The 24,407-nt window shown below is 41.8% G+C and overlaps 1 long non-coding RNA gene across 1 annotated transcript; it reads right to left on the bottom strand.

The window, feature by feature from the left end:
• Positions 1-500: 500 nt before the first annotated feature.
• Positions 501-23,086, bottom strand: LOC118613332. The gene is made up of 3 exons (XR_004955375.1): positions 22,916-23,086; positions 9,244-9,369; positions 501-609 (listed from the first exon to the last, which is right to left on the bottom strand). It is a non-coding gene; the product is annotated as an uncharacterized LOC118613332 (long non-coding RNA).
• Positions 23,087-24,407: the final 1,321 nt, after the last annotated feature.

A 24,407-nucleotide genomic window follows, 5' to 3' on the forward strand; every position in this document is an offset into this window, starting at 1 on the left:
TGGATTACTGTTTGTAAGATCTATAATTGTCTTGAACTACCACCCAGTGTTTCTAGGACCCAACCCTAATAAAAAGTTTCTTATCTCTATGAGAAGAGTGTTGAGTGATTATAAATCTCTATGCGCCTTCTCTTAAAGGTTAAGAGTGACTCAGTTATCAGCAGATACTAATATGTGCACCTTCGAATCACCCAAATTTTTCTATACTGGGTCACGTGATCAGACATCCACGTGTTCGGACTATGTTATGTATCAATAACAATAGTGAAATATGGCTCATTATTATAATTCAATAAGACCAATAATTATTAACGATCGTGCAAATTTTTTTTTTCCAGTGGACCTCGTATTACCTGTGATTGTTCGAAAGCACAGAGTTAAAGTTCTAGTGCTGGTAATCAAGCTGATGAAACGATTGCTGTTGGGCAGAGCTAATTTTTTCTCACAGGTATGAGGTGAACTCACCATTTCTTATGTTGACAGAGAGCCACGGGCACATCGCGGTGGAGGCGGCTGGAGAAATCCACACTCCGTGGTCTCGTTTCATTGAGGGAGAGGAGAGAAGGTGTTGGAAAGAGTGGGGACACTGGGAGAGCTTTGGAGGAATCTCTGGTGGAAAGAAAAAAAAACCCAGCTCAGTTGCTAGAAAATTACTCAGCATGTTCTACGTGCATGTAATATCGAAAAACCTTAAATATTTAAACACCCAATATATGCTCGGTTGTTCTAGGCACTGCGGATTGAGCCAAACTCCCATGTAGTTTGTCTTCTGAAGGGGTAATAGTTATGTGATTTTCTGTGGGATGAGAATGAAGGAGCCTGGTTGCTTAGCTGCCGTGGATAGGGGCGTTTGAGGACAAGTATGGAAGAAGGGCAGATGGGGAGCTCGTTTCATTTCGAGAAATGTTTGTTGAGCACCTATAATATCCCAGCTACTCTGACAGGTGTTGAAGAATCAAGAATGAAAAAAATAAAATCCCTCTTCCGGGAGAGCTTATAGTTTTGGGGAAAAGGCGGGAATATTAGCAAACCTTGTCACCAGCATGGGGCTGGTGCTGTGATGGCCGTGAGAGGGGTGTTTGTGGGGGCAGAAGTCCTTAGCTCAATCTGGGAAAAGTCTGGGGGAAAGTGACAGGGGCTGAATTCCAGATGAGAAGAGGCATGCACCAAATCTTCAGCCTGCATGGCAAGGCTCCAAGGCATAACGCAGCCTCGTGAGGTGTTTGCAGAGAGCGGTGAGCTCGCTGATGCTCTTCCTACATTGAGGAGGAGGCAGTCGATGCCTGGTGATGAAGCTGGAAGATGGGGGGCGGGGAGACCACAAGGAGCCTTGGTGACAGGCACCAGGAAGAGGACAGACCAGGTGATCAATCGTGGGGTCCAGCTGGGTAGCAAAAGCCGTGAAGCCAGGATGGTTCTGATAGATTGGAGAGCGATGGAGGGATCAAAGCACTGATCTCTCTTTGAAGTTGAAAAGAAGCAGTGTGAGAGGTGCGAGAAAAGTAAGTGATAGCCCGAGGAGAGTGACGTTTGTGAGTTTCAGTCTGACGTGGTGTTGCTCTAGGTAAAGAGAAGGTCCAGTGCGTGACCCTGAGAACAGGGCCTTGAAGGGACAAGATGTGAGGGTGGCTGGAGCCAAGGAAGTCCAAGAACTCGCCTACTGGCTGGCTCATTCTCATGCGCAGCGTCATGACTAAGAAGGGTGTCAGGAGGTGCAATAAAGAGGAAATCTCTAACCCGGCCTCTGAAGCGGTCTGTGAACACGAGGTAACACCCTGCGAATCAGTTGACTGTCATCGTATGAGGCAAGGAGGCTCGGCTTGGCTAGACGTCATGGGCCTTAGAAGCAAACGACTCAATTTGAGAGTTTCTGTGTAGAGCGTCGGGCCCCAAGGCACCTGGGAACTCTGCTAGGCGCCTCCTGGCCACAGTCCGGGGACGTTCCACAAGCTCTCACAGACACCTGGGGGGCGGGCTGCACCCTCTTCAGTCTTCCTGGACGTTTGCTTCATCTGCACGGACACTAGAAGCAGAAGTGGGTGATTTAAGCTTGCACGGTCCATCTGGGCTGGTTCCAGGGCCAGAATGAAAGATTCTGCCTGCACTTCGGTACACTAGACTTCACTGTGCTTTTTAAAAATTAGGTTTTCTGTCAGACAGTGTTTTCCAGTAACAAATTATTCCTTTTGGTACGAAAGCACCAGCACAGACTCTTTTCTTAGGAGTGTAACCATGCAACTCAGTGAACCCTCCTGGCCAGCGCGTGGTCCCGGGCTTCACTCACTGACGGTGTAAAGCTGAGAGAGTCCAGAGCGCTCAGCATTATTGCTGATCTAGCCAGTTAATTCAATTTTTTTTTTTTTCGAGAGCAGCTTGATGTTTTTCCCCTTAATTTTGATAAAGGTTATTTTAACATAGCAGGTCCTTGAATGACATTTCATTATAATGTTGACGAGATGCCACAGAAACTTAACTCTCTCTCAGTTTAGTCCACGGTAAAATGGGTCTCATTGCACCTCATTTCTCTGCTGTACCAAGAACTTATCGATGACGGGAAGGGAGGACTTCTGTCTCTATCGGATGGAAAGTATGCTCACTGTAGAACTGACCTCCACGTCCAGAACAAATTCTCCCGGGCTGAAGACTTGGGTCAAAAGCAGTCAAAATGTTCAATCTGCTGCGAGTTTCTAAATATTGGCTGCTTACTTTTGTGTGGGTAATGATCAAACACTGTGATATCCTGTGATTATACACACTCTTTTTTTCAGTCTTCCCAAGTGGATGGTTTCAGAGAACTATCTAGACTTAGGTCTCTCCGGGAGTGTTCCCAGACCTCCACTGGCTTGTTGGCGGTTGGAAGGCACACAGCTCATTCCTTACAGGTTTTCCCTGCTATATCATTGTTTTTACGGGAGGCACTGAACGGTTTTTGTCCTTCAGCTACCAGTCTTGTCTAGACGGTGCCTGTACCAGCTCTAAGCACTTGCTCTTCTATGTGGTTTTGCCTTATGGGACCTGCACGTAACATTGGTGCCACTCCTGCGAGTAAACTTTAGAGTTCTACCTGCTTGTAGTTTTGCAAAATATGATCGCCGGTATCTTTTGTATTTCATCCTCGAAACATTCCTCAGAAGCAGAACCAGTGTTTGCAGGCCAGTCTGCAGATGGGGAAACTGTGACACACAGTGATGAAGTAATCTTGCCTAGGACTGTAGACAGCACTGGCAGAACAGAGGCCGACACCTGGGTCTCCGAGAAGCAGAACGGGCCGGGGACCACCTCTCCTGTTTTACGCGACAACGGTAAATCGACTTCATATAAATTTTCTAATAAAAAATTTGGTTGATTTAAAAGCTGAGTTTCGTCTATTATCTTGTTGAGCCTTTCAGAACTAATAAAAAATAAAAATGTAGATGTCTTTCAGAAAGTACAATCTTCCATCTGGGAGAGAAGGTACATCTTCCTAAGCTTGTATTTATGCTCAGTAAATGAAACATGTTTAATTTTATTTCTAAAAGAAAATAAAAGTAACAAAAGAAGATTTTAACGGTCTCTATGTATCAGGGTCTGGCGACATTTTTATGGATAGCAAAAAATTATCAAAGGGCCATGAAAATTTCAGCAACCCTCATATTTATTTTTAAAAACTAACTTTTAGATTTGGCTTCAGGATACATAAATATTCATGTGTATACTCTTTTCTCGTAAACTGGTGTTTCCCTTTTTCAGAGATTCCTCGGGGGTATTCATGCAGAAAGGCGCGACCATTAAGGAATGGAACACATCATGCCTGGCCTCATGGCCCACATTGCATACATTCCCAACTGGTAATGCCATGGGGCTACCACGTTGACAGTTAAATTATCAAGGTTAAGGAAGAAGTGATTTTTAAAATAAGTTTTTTTTCTCTACCCCTAGCCATAGTCTAGAGGAGAATACTCAAATTCATTTCCAACATCCCCTATGTTGTATTTTTTTTAAACTTTCCCCTAAATTGTCATTTCTTGCCAGATGTGGCAAATTTGTTATTCCTTGTTAAGAATCAACTTTATTGAACTGGAAATCTCGTCCTCTTACTATTTATTAATATAGTTTTAGAAGAATCCTCCCATTTGGCTGGGAGCTGCTCGGTTGGGTTTAAATGTGTTCTTGTTGGCCGCTTAGTCCCATGGGCACCGTGCAGATAGATCTGCCCAGTCTTCCTTTGAACACAGAAATGAAAATCAATAAACAATTTGAACTTCTTCGAGGAGAATTTCTCTTTTCTAATGAATATACAAGCTTGGTTACAGCTTAATTCAAAGACTGAATTTAGTAAGTGTATTTGAATGCACCATAAGCATGACAAACACAAGCCTCCAATGACATGCCCCTCAGGGAGACTTAATGTTAAAAAAAAAATCATCATACTCTTTCATTTTTAGCCCACATAAAAATGAGACAACTCAACTGTAATAATATTTACTTGAACCAGAGTCTTAAGAAATGGCTCAGTGAATGCCTCAGCATATAATTTGTGCTGTCTCTACACAGAGAGTTTTGAAAACCAATGAATACACAGGGAAAAAAAAAATAGAGCTCGATGAAATCCAACAAGTAAATGGTTGATCAGTCAGGATTCGTGGATTTTAAGCGACAAAAACTCATCTCTGGTCTTGGTAAGTCTTGATCCGGGGCTCATGTGGTGAGGCTCCTTTTGTTTTCCTTGGTCCTGCCTTGTGCGACGTTCACTTCGTTCCTACTCTCCACAAGGAAGCAAGGCACACTCATACGACTCCAAGGAAAGGAGCTAACATTTTCCATGCAATAGTTGAAAAAGAGCCCAAGTTCTATTTCTTACCCACCTGAATAGGGTCACATGCTCATCCCTGCCCTTGTGACCAGAGGACTAGGATGTACTGACTGACTTAAAAGCATCAGAGTTCAGAACAGTATCAATCCATGATGAGCCTTGAGAAAACAGAGGTGATTTCTCAGAAGAAACTTGGGGTAATGTTTTACCAAAAAAAAAGTGATGAGAGAGGACTAGAGGACCCAAACCACAGACAGACGCAGGTAAAACAGATTTGAGGAATGAACGAATAAATTACTTAATGGTAGTATTAGAATCATCTTTGAAAGTGTGGTAATAAGTTGTGCTATACCCATAATTAATCACCAGCTTATTATATTAAGCACATGTTAATGGATAGTGACATTTTAAAAAGATTTAAGAATAAAAATACAACTATATAAATACCAAGCCGATGCCATAAATAACACTCAGGTAACTACCAATAAAGTCTATTAAATACCTTTGAAAAATAAGATTTTCTATTTTTTTATTGTAAATGACTCCAAGGACTTAGTTTCCTTTTGATTTATAGCATTGTATTATTAAGCTTCTGATTTTTTTTGCATTGTTTAACAATAAACACATGGAGCCATGAAAAGGGAAAAAAAATGTTACATTTCACACCTTCTCCCATATTTCCCTCTGCTGAAAGGGAATTCAGAGACAGAAGCCTGTACGACTGACCAGGACTAATCTTTTATCTTTTGTAAATCAAGGGACAACATCCTTTTGTTGGCTTATGGCAAGGTCAGTTGAAAAAGTCACAAGTGAGATAATTAGCTGACGGTTTGGGAGAGGTTACAGGTGCATGTAAACCACTCGTCCTCTTGAGCCCGCTGAGAAGAACACCAGTTCTTCATTCTAGTCCTAGATTCTTGGTTTGACTCACGTCTAACATATCTGTCTGTGGTGGTCGTACAATATGTCCACAAATTCTTCAATGTTCCTTTCTAAATGTTGGAGCCTAATTCCCACCCTCTTCCATATGGGTTGGACCTACTGACTCACTTCTAACTAACAGAACATATAAAAGCGGTATACTATCTGTCTTAGGTTATAAAGGGCTTTCTCCTTGAGCTCTCTTTCCGTTGGACCACTTATTAAGCAGAAAGCCAGGAGCCACGTTGCGAGGACACTTCACATGCCTGTGAAGAGGTTCATGTGTTAAGAGGTAAAGGCCCTCGCCTACAGCCAGCAAGAGGCTGAAGCGTCCATCCCATGGCTGTGTGAGTGAGTCATCCTGGAAAGGGGTCCTCCAGTTCCAGTCAAGCTTTCATCTGACTTCAACTTCAGCCTATGCCTTGGTCCCAGGAGAGACCCCGGACCAGAATCAGTTGGCTAAACTCTTCTTAGATTTATTACCTTCAGAAAATATGTGAGATAATAAACATTTGTTGTTTGAAGTCACTAAGTTTAGGGGTAATTGGTAATGAGGCGATAGATAAGTAATTCGACACCCAATCTTATTTCCCATTGCCCATCAAGATGAAAACTCTCCTGACACGTGTCAATCAATAAATTAGTCAGTCAAGCAGTCAACCAATTGAATACGTATTTTCTACTGACTTCTTCCATGTCCAATATAATCTCATATTTAATCTCAGTATCTTCTTGATCTCATTTTACCTTTTTTACATTACTATTTATTTTTTAGTCAGTAGCATATAGTGAGCACATAATTGTTCATTAATTGATTTATATATGTTATATTTGGCCAACTTCCTGGAAGGCAGAGGTCTTCATATTTTAAAATATTTCTAAATGCATTTCTGGACTCAATAAGTCTCGATTAATTGAAGTGGAAAATTAGTTCCTTCCAATTGCTTGGTTCTCAGAAATTAAATAAATGGCTGTTTGTTTTTGAGCACGTGCTGTGTTACAGTTTTAGGCAGATCCGTTTTGCCAATATCTACTGCTCTCTACTTTACTCATCCAGACCAGGGGTCAGCACACACCGTTGCCATAAAGGGGCTCGAGAGGAGATGTGTTTGGTTTTGCTGGGCATATGCAAAACTCAACTTTGCCGTTACAGCGTGAAAGCCCTGCTAGATGATAAATACATGAAAGGATATGACTAGTTCCAATAAAACTTTATTTTAAAACCAGGCCCATGGGCTGTCGTTTGCAGACCTACTCCCTAGAGTCATATTTCTATCATTGCCGCATCTTAAAAATCACTGAAAGAGCTTGTTTTAAAATTCATCTTTAAATGTGTCTTAAATAAATGACTCTGGTATTCATTATAATCTGACAAATTTGGGAAGCCCGGGGAAAAGAATCCAGCTTACTGTTTCCTTCGTATTACAGGATGTTTTCTCCTACAAGATGTGAGATGGGTGCTGTAATGTAGGAATCAAAAATCACATTTCTTAAAAACTAAAATGCCTATAGTTTTGCAAGACCACATGCTTCATCTAAGGACTGACCGTTATGTTTCTCATAAATACGCAGCTAAATTTCACAGAGCAGCGAGGACAACGATGGGTTACATGATCACGTCCCCATTTCACAAAGAAAAATTAATGTCCCAAGAAAAACTTCTGGACTTTCCACTTGGATCTGCTACTTTAAAGGATGCGGTCACCCTAACCACTCTTTTGCATGATGTTTAATTTTCTTAAACAGATAGCTGCTTTGCAAAATTAAGGTTCTGAAGATCCAGAATTCAGATCCATAACAAAAGCTGACCAAAGAGGTAGTTAATATCTGTAGGACCCCACTAGGACTTTAAATGTGTGTTTTATCTGTTAAAAGCATAATTATAATTGCAATTTTTGAGTGGTTTTCCTATACGCACCTTGGGTCACTGTCCTAGTCCAGTTTACTGAGTTATACAGTATCTTAAGTAAAATTGTCTTTCGTTTCCTTTATGCATGAGTATTTTTTTTCATACTGTCAAGACACATAATCAAAGAGGAAAACTAACCTTATGAATTGCCTTCGATTCTCCCACACAAATCATATATACAGATAAATTCGTAGAGATAAATTTGACGCTGCTGGCATTTCAGAATGGAATGTTTTTGTTGGGGGGTTTGTCCTGTGCATCGCGGGCTGGTTATCAGCATTCATTGCCACTATCTGCTAGGTTCTAGTAGAACTCTTAAGTTATGATCATCACAAATGTCTCCAGACACTGCCAAACGTCCTATGGGGGAAACATTGCCTCTGGCGGAGAAGCAGTGATACCAAGGGAATGTGTATACCCTAAGCAAAGTGGAGGGTGGGGACGATTTCCCAGTCATCTCATGTTAAGCCCCTGCCCACGAATGTTTTCCTGCACTAGTTAAGTAAGAAAAAGAAAGGCTCATGCAAGCTATAATTCAGGCATTTGACTCATCCTCTCCTTTACCGTGCATGTGTGAACAGCAACAGTGATACTTAGCTCTCCTGGGAATCGATTCTTTGGTAACACCTGGGACATCATTTGTAGGAACCCTCAGTAATGATTTCCTAACACCCAGATGTTAGGAAAACCATTTGCACACACTGACCCAGGCTCACTGTATTCTAACAAGTCTGCACCCAGAGAATGCCAGAGAGTATGAGTAAGAGAGAGGCAGTGAACACCATCTGGCGTTTTAAAAAATATATATCATAAGCCCAATTAAGAACTTACGTTTCAGCTGAATGAAACAGGAGAAGCCTAACCCCAAAATAGATAAACTAACTCAAAATTTTTCTCTTCAATTGAATTTTCTAACATAGTATTTCATACTAATAGGATTTTAGAATGTCACCTAAAATACTGGGGTGAATTGTATTCCCCCGAAATTGAGATGTTGAAGCCCTAACCCCCAGTATTTCAGGATGTAACCTCATATTTAGAGATAAGGTCTTGAAAGTGGTAATGAACTTATATGAGGTCTTTAGGGTGGGCCCTAATGCAATACGACTGGTGTCCGTAAGAGAAGGGAGGTTCAGACACAGACGTAAGTACACACAGACGAGAAACCACACGAGGACACAGAGAGGAGGTGGCCGTCCGCAAGCCGAGGGAAGAGGCCTCAGAAGAAAATGAACATACTAACATCTTGGTCTTGAACTTTTAGCTTTCTGTTTTTTTAAGCCTCTCAGTCTGGTATCTTGTTTTGGCAGCCCCAGTATGTCAATCTGGGGAGTGATTACATTTGTTCCCTAAAATAGGAACAAGGGTCACTTGCACGAAAGAGACCGAGAAATGAACCGTTCCTTAAAACTGCCTCTTCCCAACTCCCCCACCCAAGTCAAGACTGTAAATCAGAAGAAAATCACATTCCTGAAGCAATGACAGAGATTAGTGGTTTCATTAAAAACCAGAAGGATGCAGGCACGGCAGTCTCTCATTTACCCACTTTATTCACCTCTTCGGTCTCAGCGAAACCTGGTGGATCTCAGCAGACAGAGGACAGAGACATCTGTAAACTTACCTAGTTGTGGACTCAGTCGCATCTATGGACTCAGTCTGCATATGGCATCTTTACTGAAGAAGATGAACACGGGCTCTTGTACCCGGTCGCTGGAATGGGTTTGACAAATTCTTTCTTCTCAAAACCCTGGAACGGGGGGGAGCAAAGCAGCCTGAATTCACTAGGCACGGACAGCAGTGTACTTTCTTCAGCAACGCTCCCGCTTTTCCACATCATATAAGCCATGAGGACCTCAACCATCACGATATTGCATAACATATCACGCCAGTCCACTTAGTGATGATGTCAGGACAAAAGGCCTTGCGGGGCAGGGAATGGCAAGTAGGCCGTAACTTTGGTAAGACATCTGCATGCTAGTGGGTGGGAGAAAACCATATATATTTACAGACCGACCATACCGGTGAAGTCTTGGGAGCTTAGTGACCTCGGACATGCTGTGCTTTCCCCTCTACCACAACGATGAAGTGTTTGTCCTTGTTTCTCTATGATTAAACAAGGTGCTCCATCTCTGCTGGCTCCCTTTGAACTCCGGATGCAGTGGGAATACGTGTGAGACCCATGTACGAAGTAACCTAGGGAATGTCGAGTGTCGAGGGATGCTCAGAGCAAGAGGGAGCTCTGCAGGGCCCAGGCCGTGGTGGAAGCTCCCTGGTCCGTGGGCCACGTCAGAAGGCGCCCTGGCCCTGCCCTTTCTGTCGTGGATGGGAGGGCCGGCAGCATCTCTGGCAAGCCCCTCTGCCAGGGTCAAAGTTCAGAACCCGAGGGTGCTGGGACAAGACAGTGCTGTACGTGGCAGGGTACCACTCTGTGTAGAACGGCTCCCAATTCACCACGTGGCCATTGTACATACTGAGCATAGGCCCACGGGGACCAAGTGCCCCAACCTGAGCTATTGGATGAACGCGGCGATGTCAGGTTCACCCGGCTGTAGATGTGGGTGCCAATGTCTGTAGATCCTTTACAGACATTTGTAAATAAAAAAAAAAAATTAAGTATTACCTTCATTAAATCATTTATCTTTAAATGATTAAATATCCTTTTAAAATTAATAATATTCAAAGACCCTGTATGTGCCTAGCTCTCTGACCATGAAGCGTAAGACGTAATTTCAACTTTGGAGCACTTAGCAGTTTCATATGCACACACAGCAGCTAAACAAACACACAGCAGTTTAGTGACATTTGTCGGATCGATGGCAAGTGCTGTAGGAGTTCAGAGGAGAGAGAATGCCCTGCACTGGAGCTGACAGAGATTTTTGGAAAAGGGGGTTTTAATCACAGCCGTAAGCACTGGTTTGATGTCAGGGGTAAAGGAGAGAAAGAGCGTTGTTCTGTCTGCCTACCATGGCCTTACCTGTGCCGGATGGGTTGGTATCCAAGCAAGCAACTCACGAAACCCCCCAGACCATCATTTGCCCACTTACTTTGTTCATGTGGCACACGCGCATATAAAAAAGTCATGTAGGAGGTAGTATATGAGTTTAAGTTCGTGCGTAAGTGGCTCTCAGTTATAATTTGAGCTCTGTTGCAATGAGATGAATAGATATTGGTTGGTTCAAATTTGGAAAACTCAGTGCAAGTGCTGAGCTACGTCTGCATGCTGCCCCAGGAAGGGAAAAGCAGGATGGGTCCTGTCCGTCACGGACTGACCGAGGTCCCGTCCCACATCCTCATCTGATGACAGCCTCTCACAGAAACGAAGCCAGTTGATTTATCTGAGTACTTTTTCACTGTGACTGTTTGACAAAAATCCATTTAAATTGTCCTCATCGATTGTCTTCTTGCTTCCTGGCTTCAGTTTTTCGTTGTGTTTTTTCTCAATGCTCATATAAATTTTATTTGCTTTAACTTTACTTTTTGAATCTAAGGAATTCATGCACTCTGAGATTATTTTTATATATTGGTTTTAAAAGCTAATAACAAAAGAATCTAATCCTCCTATCTACAAAACTTTGGCTCCCTGCCCTGAGGTTAAGCAGTACTCAGATCATAGATGGCATCCACACACAACGCTTTTTGTCCCTTGAGTTGATTCACTAATTTATGGCCAGGAACTTCTCTGCTCCTTTGCAGGGTCAGTGCTCATCAGATGCCTCTGAAGGAATGTCGTTACTCTTAGTGACATTAGAGCAGAAAAAGCTAGCAAGGCCCTTTATTTCTAAAACAATTTTTCCTTAGCCCATAAACATCTAGCATATTAATAACTCTGCAAAGGACATGAGAGCAACGTCAACTCAGAAATGAAGGGACTTGTGTTTGTGTTCTTCTCTTAGAGAAAAGGAAGAGGAACTCAGATCCTACTAATATTTGCCAAGGTCACTATGAGGGCATGCTGAGAAGAAAATGCAAATTTCTCCTTTTGGTTTAGGAGAATGTTTTAAAGGGATTCAATAAGCGGTTTCCAAAAGTTTGATAATGAGAAGACTAGTTCCAAGAGAAATAAAGAGCCACGTAAGATTAGGAAGGCAAATCACAGTCAATTTAAATTGCTCATGGAAGAAAAGCCAATCAAGTTATTGCTATTAAAGAATTCAAGGAACTTACACTAAGAACTAAATGAAGAATAGACACCTAGAAAAAGACATATGAACCGAATGTTGACATAAAAAAAAATCTGAATGAATGAATGAATCGGCAAATCTCAGAGAATTTTGTTACTTATTCTGTGAAGTATAAAAATATAAAAGTATAAAAATCTGTGAAAACCTAGATTTATGACTATGAGATATATAAATCCATATCTAAGAATGATGTAATCTTATTGCTTTATTCACTGAAAAAGTATTGTTACTCATTGGATAAAGTATAAAAAAATTTATAAAAACCGAGATTTATGGCAGCAAGCTATATAAATCTATATCCTTGAATGATGTAATCCCCCTGCTACGTCCACTGAGAAAGTACTTCTACTCGAGGCCATAAGGATTAATGTTGCTTTCTTGGTAATACACCAAGAAACAGTCGACGTCTTTTAAAACAAAGCAATATAACACTTTACTGTACAAGCAACATTGCTCCAGGAAACACATTTGTCTGTCAGAGCCAAATAGTAATCCTAATTTAATGAACATCCCATCAGGGAACGGAAATAGTCTTTTGGGAAAGCCTGAAAATGAACTGTGCCAACTGATTAGACAGCTTTTTATTTAGGATGAAATTTGAGTGCCTGGACTACTTGACCAAGAGATTTAAGAGTTCTCCAAAAATCGAGTCTCTTATCCAAGATCATCCCTTAAATGTTGAGTTTAGGAGAAATAGTCATCTCTATACGAGATAATTCCTGGCTCCAAGGCAAGTTACTTATATCTTTATACCTTCAGGTCACCTCAAGATATACTCACTACAAGGAACAAAACTTTGTGTACAATTGAAAAACAAGCAAGCAATATTAGATTCATTCATTCATTCATTCATTCATTCATTCATTTCTAGGGTACCGAAAATGCTTACTACATGGCAGCATCCCTGTTTCCCCTTTCTGAAGTCCTTTCGCTACAGTCACTGCTGTGCTATCGAGGAAGAGAATGAAAGACTCTTTAAAACCATGAATCTGTACTGTGCAGAATTAGGAAACAGGTTTCGCACTCAGCCCGCTTCGGCACTCTGCTCGACCTGGGTGCTCCTCTTCCTGTTCGCTAGGATTCCACATCTCATTTGTATTTTGATAGCATGTCTTTATTCTCTTGTGCTTCTAGCAGCATAGAACCAGGGCAATGCTCCCAATCTTAAAGCATTTCTATACCAGCAAAACCACGTTTATAAAATTTTCTTTCTATAATGACCAGCACGACATCTGAGAAAATGATATCGAGATAATGATAATAATTGGTATCTCATTTCCTATTAAAAGAATCAAAATAATGCGGTAGGAAGATACGGAGCTCTAATTTTATAAGATTTAAAAGAATTTTGTTCAATTCTATCTTGTATGCCAATCGCCACAATTTTCCAGGTGCTATACTAGGCGTTAGGGCAGTCGATGACTATAAGCCCCTGTTCTTTCTCTTATGTGCTTGCCCTAAAGGAGACAAAAACATGATGCCTGGCACTCGAGTAGGTGCAGCTGAAGAAAAAATTTTAAAATGTCAACAAATCAACAAATCGAACTGTGGAGAAGAAACAAAACTCAGAGCCACAGCTTGTGGGCTTCATTGCTAAATCATGAGAAAGTAGATGCCAATAGCACCGCCACTGAAACCCCAGCGAGCACGACTACTCGTGACCATCATGGAATTAATGGTGCGCTTAAACTGTTCTCGCCGGAGGCTATATATGCACTGAGCCCCTGTGGAGGCCAGAGTGGCGTGGCCCCTAGTGGAAAACTCCCAAATGCCCCTGCATGTTTTCTGAAAGGAGCGTTGATAACATCCAAAGATGTAGTGAATAGTTCAGGCATCTGAACCATAAGAAGGGCTCAGGTCCCATAGGACTGACCACCTGGGTTCTACAAATATTCCCAGGGGCCTCTGTCTCCTGGGCAGATAGATGTAGGCCATGAGCACGCACTTCGGTTCCGTGAACTCCACCTCGCAAGGATAGAATTAATCATCACATGAACTAAAGTAGGGGACTGGGGTACTGCACTGAGTGCACAGAATGTCTCCGCTAAATGTCAGGGTGACCCGTGAACGTGCCAAGATCATACTCAGCCACAGTTAACATTTTTCTCAAATCCCCCAGCAGTTTGGCCTGGTTGGCAGCTTGCTCTTAAGAGACCCAGAAATACATAATCGGTTCAGCTAGGTGAGCCCTACAAAGAGATTCGCAATAGAAATAAGGCCCATGTTCAGCCTTAAGTCGATTGATAACAGCTTCTCATCTGGAAATGGAAGGAGCATCGTCATCCAGAAGCAGTTTGTATTGGGGAGGTGGGGGTGGGGGAAGCCAGTAAGGCTCGAGTTCATTTGCAAGAACACAATTCATCTGGTCAACCTAAGAAATAGGCTAAGGCAAAGCTCAGCATGAGAAGTGCTCACGGCGGCTCAGGCACGTGGCAAATCACAGAGCGATAGCTATATAATAAGAGAAAGCTACAGTCATGCTGGCTGCCAAACTCACAAGTGCCGGAGAATGTCAAGGCACTAAAAAGCCTAACTATTTGGAATAATAGCTTTTATGTGACACATGCGAGGTGCTCGGGGACAGGGCCTATCTAAAATTTCAGAGTTCCTTGCACCTAATGTCATGTTTTTCTCCAATTAAATGCTAGGGGCTAGGAAATAGAAAATAATGATGATGATGATGATGATGATGATGATGATGATAGCGGTAATAACAACAGTAATAGTAGCTTCGGGCAACTTGGTCTATTATAATGAAATGCCATAGACCGAGTGGATTACACGACAGACATTTATTTCTCAGTTCTGGAGACAGAGAAGTCTAAGATTAAGGTGCAGAAAGATGCGGCTCTTGGTGAAGGCTCTTTTCCTGGTTTGCAGACAGCCACCTTCTTTCTGTATCCTCACATGACAGAGAGAGAGTCCTGGTCTCTTTCTCTTCATATAAGGATACTGATCCCATCATGGATCTCCACCTTCAGAATCTCATCTAAACCTAATTATCTCCTAAAGGCCTCACTTTCGTATATCATCACATTGGGGATTAGGGCTTTGACATATAAATTTGAGTGGACATAAACATCAGGTCCATAGAAATCATCATCATCATCATCATCAGAAACTGTTTCTGCCCCAATGAAGCTCTTTCTAATGAAGTTACAGATATTACTCAAATTGTCGTACACAAATCTGTGAAATTACAATTGTGCTAAGTTTTAAAAAGAAGAGATGCTTGAGGCTGGGAGAGCATAGGACAGGGGGATTTGACAGATTGAAGACCAGAAAGATCCGCATAAGATGGTGACAACTGAGCTGAAACTGAAGAACAAGTCAGTGCTAAACCGTGATGTTAGACATAGAATACGAGTCATGACAAGGGAAGTAGAGAGCCTGTCAGATAGGCAGAGGAACCGGTAGTGTCCAGGAGTGTGTGCGTGCGTGTGTGTGTATGTATGTGTGTGTGTGTGTGTGTATGTATGTGTATGTGTGCGCGCGCGCGTGTGTGTGTGTGCATACCATGTTAAGGAAGACATTTGAATGCAATGAAATAATAAAACTGGAATTCATCAGTCACGTGGTAAGTATGACCTTCATGACAAGGCTCTTCCTCGTTGTTGAGGAAATGTGGAAATTTCCTTTTCCTGTGCTAGTGAGGCCAGACTTGTCACCGTCTCTGTGTGTTGCCCGCCTACGCCCGTTCCTGCCTCTGTGCCCTTTCCCACGCCCCTGCCTCCCGGCCCTTCCTTCATGACGCTCTTTCCATAGTGCTCGGCACTGACTTATTCTTGTGGTGGACTCTGTCATTGTGTCTACTTCTGAGTCCCTGTTACCTAAATTGTAGCTATTTCAGGGATTTTTTATTAAAAATTGTCTGCAGCATTCTATGAAGACATCGAAATATTAAAAATGAAATAAAATAAAGCTTCTGTTTGAAAACATATTGTCTCCTTGTAACTAACATCAACATGTTGGGTTTGTTTTTCTGTGTTTTATTGTTTTGTTTTATTTTTGTATTTTGCTTTTTTGAGAAACATCTCAGAAAGGGTCTTGCTCAATATTCTTATGATAAAAACCTAGAATTAATTCTGTAAAATGTACATGTTTTTTAAAAAAGTGTCCTTAAATTGAAGACAAGGAGTCTTACCAATTGACCTTTTAAAAAATTTCCATTAGATAGTTCATCATATCTATTCAATCTTATAAAAAGTTTTCAACATGCTACACATTGAGTGAGTTAAAGATCAGTATCCAAAAAACATCAGACAGAACCTGATCCATGTATGGGCTTGCAGCCTAGGCAAAGAAGAAAAATAAAGATTTGTTTACTCATAAATACGAATAAGCACCTATTAGGAATCAGTAATGAACTAGAAAAGCATCATCCCTACATTTGCGGAGATTAGAGTCTAGCCAAAGATACAGACTCAGAAAAAAGAGAAAAAAAAAAACATTTAAGTATGACTTACAGCCAGCTTGAACATTTTTTATTAGCAGAGAAACAAAAATAGTAGTATTCTCACTTTGTCACTATGTAGACAAATTATTGATTTAATCTATTTGAAATCAAATCCCTTACAATGTAGTGATGTCAAGCATTTAGACAAATATATAACCAGGATATGATTTTTAGAACATCCAATAGAAAGGACTCTGTAACTATATATTGAGGTTGAGGAAATCTATGATGCGTGTTACCAGGAATCTCCTCATTTACTAATAGGTCTCTTGTTTATGATGACTATCTATGAAGACACTGATGGATGGGCAAGATTGTTACAGACTGAACTATAACTCTCTACAATTCAAATGTTAAAGTCCTAAACCCCAATGTGACTGCATTTGGACTTAGGATCTGTAAGGAGGTAATTAAGGTTAAATGAGGTTACATTGGGATAGGGCCCTAATCTGACAGAGCTAGAGTCCTTCCAAGAACAGAAGAGACATTAGTGTTTCTGTTTCTTTCTTCTTTCTCTTTTTTCTCTCTCTCTTTTCTCTTTCTTTCTTCCTTCCTTCCTTCCTTCCTTCCTTCCTTCCTTCCTTCCTTCCTTCCTTCCTTCTTTCCTTCCTTCCTTTCTTTTCTTTCTTCCTTCCTCCCTCCCTCCCTCCCTCCCCCCCCCCCTCTCTTTTTCTCCTTCTGTCTCTCTGTCTCTGTCTGTTTCTCTGCTTCTCTCTCTCTGCACACAGAGAGAAAAGGCCATTCGAGGACACAGCAAGTGTCTGTCTTCAAGCCAGGAAGAGCCCTCTCACTAGGAACCAAATTTGTTCACACCTTGGTCTCAGACGTCTGGCTTCTGGATCTGTGAGAAAATACATTTCTGTTGTTTAAGCCTGTAGATGCTGTTACGGCAGCCCAAGCAGACTAATACAAAAATAAACTGGTATTTGCTGAGTATGTGCTATGTGCCAGAATCTGTTCTTCATAACAACAGCCGATATTTACTGAACATGCACAGATGAAAAGATTCCTGGGACGTTACCTTCTCTTGCCAGCTCAAGATGGCTCACCACATTCCAACTACGAGACAAAACAAGGACAGTGGGCACCCCTTCCCCTTCGGGCATCACCCAGCCTTTGCAAATTATATTGGCTTGCAGCCTAGGAAGACTCTAATCACGTGGCTACCCTGAACTTCAAAGGAAGCTGAGAAATGTAGTCTTTATTTACTTTTTCATATGAACTGGAAGTTCTACCCCTATCAAAGAGAAAGAATACATTCTGAGGGACAAGAGTCCATCTCTCCTGCAATCACACCCTCAAGTGGATTTAGATGTTACCAAACACAGTTTTTTTTAATGTGTATATCTCTGCAGCTGAGCTTTGGCCTAGGTCCTCTGATTAAACCACTGGACAATGTGACCACTTAGTTGGGGCTAATATTTTCTATACATTTGACTGACTCCAACTGCGATGAAGCTGGCACATCATTTTGTTGATTAAGCCCAGTTGTTTATTGCCCTCATAATGGAAGAAACACAAATTTCTCTCATGGCTGTGGAAGTAAAATGGTTTGCTTAAGGCTTCATATAGGTGGCAAACAGAATAACTGGGTTATGAATCGAGATTTTGATATTCTGGTGCAGCTTTATTCCCAGTTAACTATCAAATCATTTAAACTTGCCTCCTAAAACACTAGGAGATTTATGAGTGAACTAGTTTTTACTTAAGAGCCAATATTAGGTAGGCAAGGTAGATGGTGAAAACCATCCTGAATGAATAGAAAGAATCTCGGTGTTTCGTTTCTTTCCTGTTTCTTAAACAATTTGACTTTGAGTTGCCAATATTCCATGATATGAATGTATCATGGCTTACTAAATCCCCTATCATTGAATTTTTAGATTATTTTTTTCATTCTATTTTACTGCTGTTATAAATCACACTGCATTAAATCTAACTGTACATAAATATTTATACGTGGTAGAGAAGCCAAAAGTTCCAGACATTGTTAAAGTCTATTAATGTCTTTGGCAATATTGCCCAACGGCTGTCTGAGAAAATTTAGACATATGAATGCACAGTGCCAGGTGGGTACTGAACGAATCGGGGGGGATAACTTAGTAAATTATATGTCTAACCACTATACTGTACACCTGAAACTAACATAAAATAATACCGAATGTCGGTTTTAATTAGAAAATTAAAATCAAAAATAAAAAACAATATATGCAACTAAAATTTGGGTCTTAGTTTTTCCAAAAGCAAAACCCGATGGGACTATCCTGACACGAGTGGTTTACGTAGGAAGCGACTCCAGGGGACACACAGGTGAGGAAGTGCGAAGCAGGCCAGGGAAAGGGCAGACGCCAGGGAAATGCTCTCAGCCCGGCCTTCGGGGCTACTCCGGAATAAAGTAAACCTCAGGACGAGTCCGAGCAGAGGAAAGGGAGCTAGGCTTTTCCATTCTAGTGCCTGACAGTCAATAGTCACGTGCAGAGGCCAGCCTGGCGGGGAGGTCAACCCCGGACAGGCACCTTTGGCTCTCGGGTGTACGGCGAATCAGCTCTGATAGTCACAGTGCAGCCCATTCTTGCCAATGAGATGTTTTGCCAGGACCTTGCTGTGCTGGATTGGTCAACTCACTTAGCCTCTCTTTGCTTCATGGTCACCCATTATCTATATCCGGGAGTATGGTGAGCATGAAATGACATAAGTACCTTCAAGACCGAGCATTTGAATAATTTCATGTGCAATAATATTAATAATAATACTAACGTGAGGGATTAAATAAGTTATTTTTCCTTTTGATTTACTTTTAGGTTGTCACTATTATTTAGCTATTTGGTTCAAAAAGATATCAATAGGTTTAGTTTATTCTATAATACCAACTCAACTCATCCTACAGATAGAAATGTACAGTTTCAGAGTCAATGTGCTGTTCAGAAAATGCAGGAAATCAAGTGAAGACACAAGATACGGTCAGCTTGTAGCCCTTGCCTTCTTTTGAGTAATGGAACTTACTTCCATGGGTCAGGGGCAATGATGGTAAATAAGGAAAAAGGGGGCATTGGAAGTTATATTGTGTATTTAAACTTTGCACAATCCAATGAGGAAAAAACCAAGTTCTGTGAGCAAGCCCCAAGCAGCGAGTCATACAGCAACCAACCCCCGTGTACATCATCTTCGGGTCTTTATAAATAATCTCTTGGTTTTCTCATTCTGAAAACAACGGATGAGGGACATTGGGGCTCTGACATGCTATGTTGCGTTGCTTCAATGGCTGCAAGTTCTATTCACTCACCATTACTACAGAGCGATTGTGATTTGGCAAAACCCTTGGGTCACACTGTGAATTCGTATACCCCCGTGTTCAATGTACTGGTCAGGTCACAGAAACTTTTCATCAGGCCATGTCAGGCAAATGTTAGGGGATGGATCGATGTATTGGCAAATTGGGATCTAACAGGGCACTGCTGTCTAAGCCCAACTGCTGAGCTACGGACGCCATTACTGAATAGAAAGAGAGGAGAATAAGAAATAGATGAATACGCATCCGTGTGTCGTAGACTGGCTACCTCACGATAACGGGGATTCCGGAGAAGGATACTGAAGAGCTCACCAAGTTGCAGACAGAGGAGAGGGCTGGTTGATGAGCAGAATGCAAGGGCACTTGGGTGTCTAAAAAGCAGGACACAGAATAATGACCCCATTCGTAAGAATAAGCTGGTCAGGACACCGTCGCCATGACTGCCGGACCAACGACCGCCAAGAGCTCATCCTGGCCTTGTCTACCTTGTTTAACCGCAGATATCTTAGAGAAAATACCTAACTGGTCAAACGTACGTGATGGCCAGCCCCCGTGATGGTACCAGTTCCAGAGAGAGGTTAGATACAGTTCCCCAGACTTCTTAGAGGGGGCTGCACTAGGACTAGCCACAATAAAGAAAGGTTTGTTTCCAAAAGGAAGCCAGGTGCTGCTCAGAAGAGGGACCAAATGCTAAGCAGCCAATAAAAAACAAATATCCATTGCCAAGCACATAGGACAAATTAAGAGGAAGTGGGGGGAAAAAAAAGGCATGGAAACAAAAAAATTGAGGAAGTAAGGAAAACATTAGGTTCAAACTTCACACAAACAGCTACATAGAAAATTATTTTGTTTTGCTCTGTTTTTATAACTTTTTAAATTAATTGAAAGAAAATCTCTTAAGGACTTGATAACAATGCATCTGGTCCTAATAATCCTAGAAATCTCAATTTATAGACATTGAATGTGTTGTTGAAATTAAACATAAGACGTGAACAAAAATTTCAGGATAGGCTTAAGGTTTGCTTTTTCCATAAAGCATACTACAAAGGGAATAAAGAAATTCTTTTCTCAAATTAATGGTGAATTCTTTTGTCATGAGAATAGGAGTTTATATTCATTTCAGTGAAAGCACATAAATTGTTCTAGACAAGAAAAACAAAACTAGCCCAAGGCAGTATTTTCATTATAGAAAAAGGCACATGTCCATGAATATCTAGTTTAATATTAACAAAAGTCATTCAATTAGCTATGCATGTGCCATTGTTATGAATATTTATTCACATCTCCGCTAAGTAACACTGATATCTTTTATTCACTGGTTCAGAGATTCAGATGTTATAAACATTACCTTTCTTGCCCCAGTGTGGCATGCGGGGGTTTGAGTCCAAAAAAGACCCAATATGTTTCAGCACTGGAAATGCAAATTTCTCTAGAACTTTCGATTTTATGTTTAAAACATTGCCTTTGTCGGTTGCTGATTTTATTTCTTCTCTGAAATCATTAAAAGAAAGAAAAATACCGATGCGCTTAATGTTGCTTCTGAAGTAGTAACGGTTTTTAAAGATCTGAAAAATTATTTCCTTTTTCATGTCTTTAGGTGGCCAAAGAGAAACACATGTACGATGCGGGCGAATGAGACGATCGAGAGCAGAAACAGCAAAAATGTAATAGGCCAGCATTGCCACTTTGTTGCACCTGACAGGCTTTGCTCCTCAGGGCGCGCCTTCCTGCTAAGCCCAAATGCGGTTTCTGTATCCTACGCTCAACTCCTATGTATGTGCTTTCGACACGGCATGTGAGATGAACTATACTTGAGCTACATAAGTTAGATCGATTCCATTCGTTTAGGGGAAAAAAAGAACACATCTTTGCACGCTGCTCTTGTCAGAAGATGCATAGCAGCACCTCCTGACTCAAAGGTCTCAATTTTCACCATTTGGAAAGTCGCACTGTCCAAGCGACAGTGGCCTGGAGTCTTATATTTTGCCGTCTCGCCTCAAACGTGACTTCTTCAACCGCCGCTGAGAACGGATTATCTTACGTCCTTTCCCTTCCAGGCTTTTACTCTCTTTTATCCTTCCCCATGATAGGCGGTCATTTCTGATTTTACTACTAGAAATGGAACACACGCACAGACACATCACACACACACACGCGCGCGCGAATGTTTTATATGCTCTCGATCGGTTCTGAGTCAGAGCAGTAAAATGTTTTCTAAAGTAAATATACATGTCACATGTCCATTTCAATGGCCTGAGACTTATCTGCTCTCTACCCCCTTAAATAAGTTCCGTTCACGACCTACGATTAAATTTTTTAGGTACGTAAAGTTTAATTTCGCAGATGCACCAGAAATAACCTAACGAAGACGTTTTCGGCCACAGTGCCATCCCCCCTGACATGCCAGTAAGAGACCCTGCCGAACGAAATCTGTGCTAAAGAGCACCGAAGTCCATCCTAGCCAGCCTCCTCCTCCTTCGCTGGTAATTCCCACCCATTTTCATCCTTAGTTCATGGGTCATTTCCTCGAAGAAGCTTTCTCTCTTTGATCTCCTAGGTTAGTTTCGAATCCTTTTCCTCCTGGTTACTAATGACTGATGCAGAACCTGGTGCTCTTCTCTATTATTTATCTCAGTTTATGATCACGCATTTATTGTTGCATTCATTCTGTCGATACCTACTACTTTCTAACGCCAGACCCTAGACTCTAGGAGTTTAGGAGCTGTATCTGCTTTTCGTTCCCGTTATCTTCCCAAATGTGATCTATACTTGTGGCTCAGTAAATAATGGTTGAATAAATTATTAAGTATTCAACTTGAAGGTATGGATGACCAATGGTAATTTAATGCCATATTTACTAAGTGCATTTTCAGCCTAGGGGAGAAAATCCCTTCACCCAAAGGAATCTCCAGTAGAAAATCTTAACCATTTGCAACAGGACAAACGAAACTGAGAAGGGGGTGCAGCTCCGCCCATTACCACTCAGTGGATGCCGCATTAGGGCCCTCCAGTCCCCTCGGTAAGGGCAACTAGGATTGCTGCTTGCGTGCCCAGAGTGCTGCAAATTCCAGCTCCATTTCTGTGGATGTAAACTCTCATCTTCCTCAAATGGCCAATCAAAGGCCTCAGCAGGTGGATGGGTCACATGCAGGCGATAACCTAAGTAATGGGATAGCAATGTTCTCCTGGCCTAGGGCTCAGAGTGACCTGGATAACACAGGGTCCTTCGTACTGCCAGGCTCTCTTCCCTTCGGGTCAACACTCTTAAAGTGACTGAAATTGCTGTCCTCAGTTGGTATGGAATTAAGGAGAGACTTTGGTTCTTACAGCCATTAAAGTCTTAATTAAGTAAGAAACGAGAACTCGTTACCTCCTGGGCAGCTTGTGACTCGGCTTTCCAATCAGGGCACTGCCGTGTGCCTGGGCCTGCAGTCTCCACTTCCAGCCTAAAGGCGCTGTGCCCTTCAGAGCGGTCATCGTGCGGTCTTGCCTCTTCTCTGAAGGCCGTCGTCAACTCCTCACTGAATGACGCTTCTCTTCTGATTGTCTAGATGGGCAGAAAGGACACAACGTTTGTTCTTCATGAAAATGCCGGTACTTAACACATCCTGAGGCATTGTAAAAGGCAAGTTAGACATTCCTTGAAAAAAGGACTGTCCGAGCCATGTCTCGTGGCCTCTTAGTGCCTAACAATTGTTGGTACTAAGGAAAAACTGTTACTGATTAACAGATTGTTCTGTGGACAGACTGGGTCAGTGTCATTAGCCAGGGTCTCCCCACTTTGTCATAAATAAGACTTCAGATTAGCGGCCCCTTGAGAAGCGTGTCCTGGGTACATCGGAATCACCAAGAGAGTGTTTAACGAGAGCAGATGACCCGGCTGCACCACCCACACTCTGTCGCACTGTGTCTGGGCAGGGCCCTGAGAGCCGTATTTCATAAACCTCCCCTCCACATCATCGGACCTAAAACAGCATCAGCTGTAGATGGGAGTATCATTTTGCCTATTTCTAGATGGCAAGTTGCATCCCAGTTTTAGCGTTGTGAAAATGCGTGACGTGTGAAAAGAGAGTCAGAGCATTTGGAGTGAATCTGAGGCTATACTGATGTTGGGGTGAACCATGAAAAAAAACAACAGGAAGACCAGAGGGGGAGGAGGGTAGCAAACAGCCAAGCGTGTGCTGTTAACCTGACTAGAACCTGCAGGTGGCTGCCGTCTGCCCGTTGATAAGGTTGCAGACTGCTCGTGTGTGTTTATTTTTCCCCTTCACCCCCAAACTCAGAATGCCGGGTCGAACAAAACTTTTGAGTTTTGTTTACAAATTCATTTTTGTAAAAAGCATACTAAAATATTTAGCAGCATGTAGTTATTCATGTAGGTGTCTTTTTTTTTTTTTTAAGGGAAAAATGTACAAAAATGTGTCAGGCCCATAATTACAGCCTATACCAGCAGGCAATGATGTTTAAGCAAGTGGTCGGTTAGATGTGACGATTTGATTCTGACAGTCCGTGTCAAATCACATAGTCCTTCGTTATCAGCTCTGTCCAATACATTAAATAACATATTAATTTTGACCAACCACACTTCAGGTTCGTAGTAGCCACATGTGACTATCACATGTAACAGTGTAGCCTTACATCTTTCCAGGAGTCTATGTGTCTGTAAATTAAAAGAGCATTTCCCTCTCTGTAGTTATTTCGCGGCAGTGTGGGGGGAAGCCTACCGCAATGGCTGTTAATTCCGTTAGTGGAAAGACTTCTAACTCATTTCCTATTATCATAGTTATTATAAACATACATATAAATTAAATGTGATAATGTGCCAATGAAAACGAAGCTCAAATATATGGCTTTATCTAATT

The sequence above is a fragment of the Rousettus aegyptiacus genome, unplaced genomic scaffold (genome assembly GCF_014176215.1).
Source record: "Rousettus aegyptiacus isolate mRouAeg1 unplaced genomic scaffold, mRouAeg1.p scaffold_m13_p_18, whole genome shotgun sequence".
NCBI lineage: Eukaryota > Metazoa > Chordata > Mammalia > Chiroptera > Pteropodidae > Rousettus > Rousettus aegyptiacus.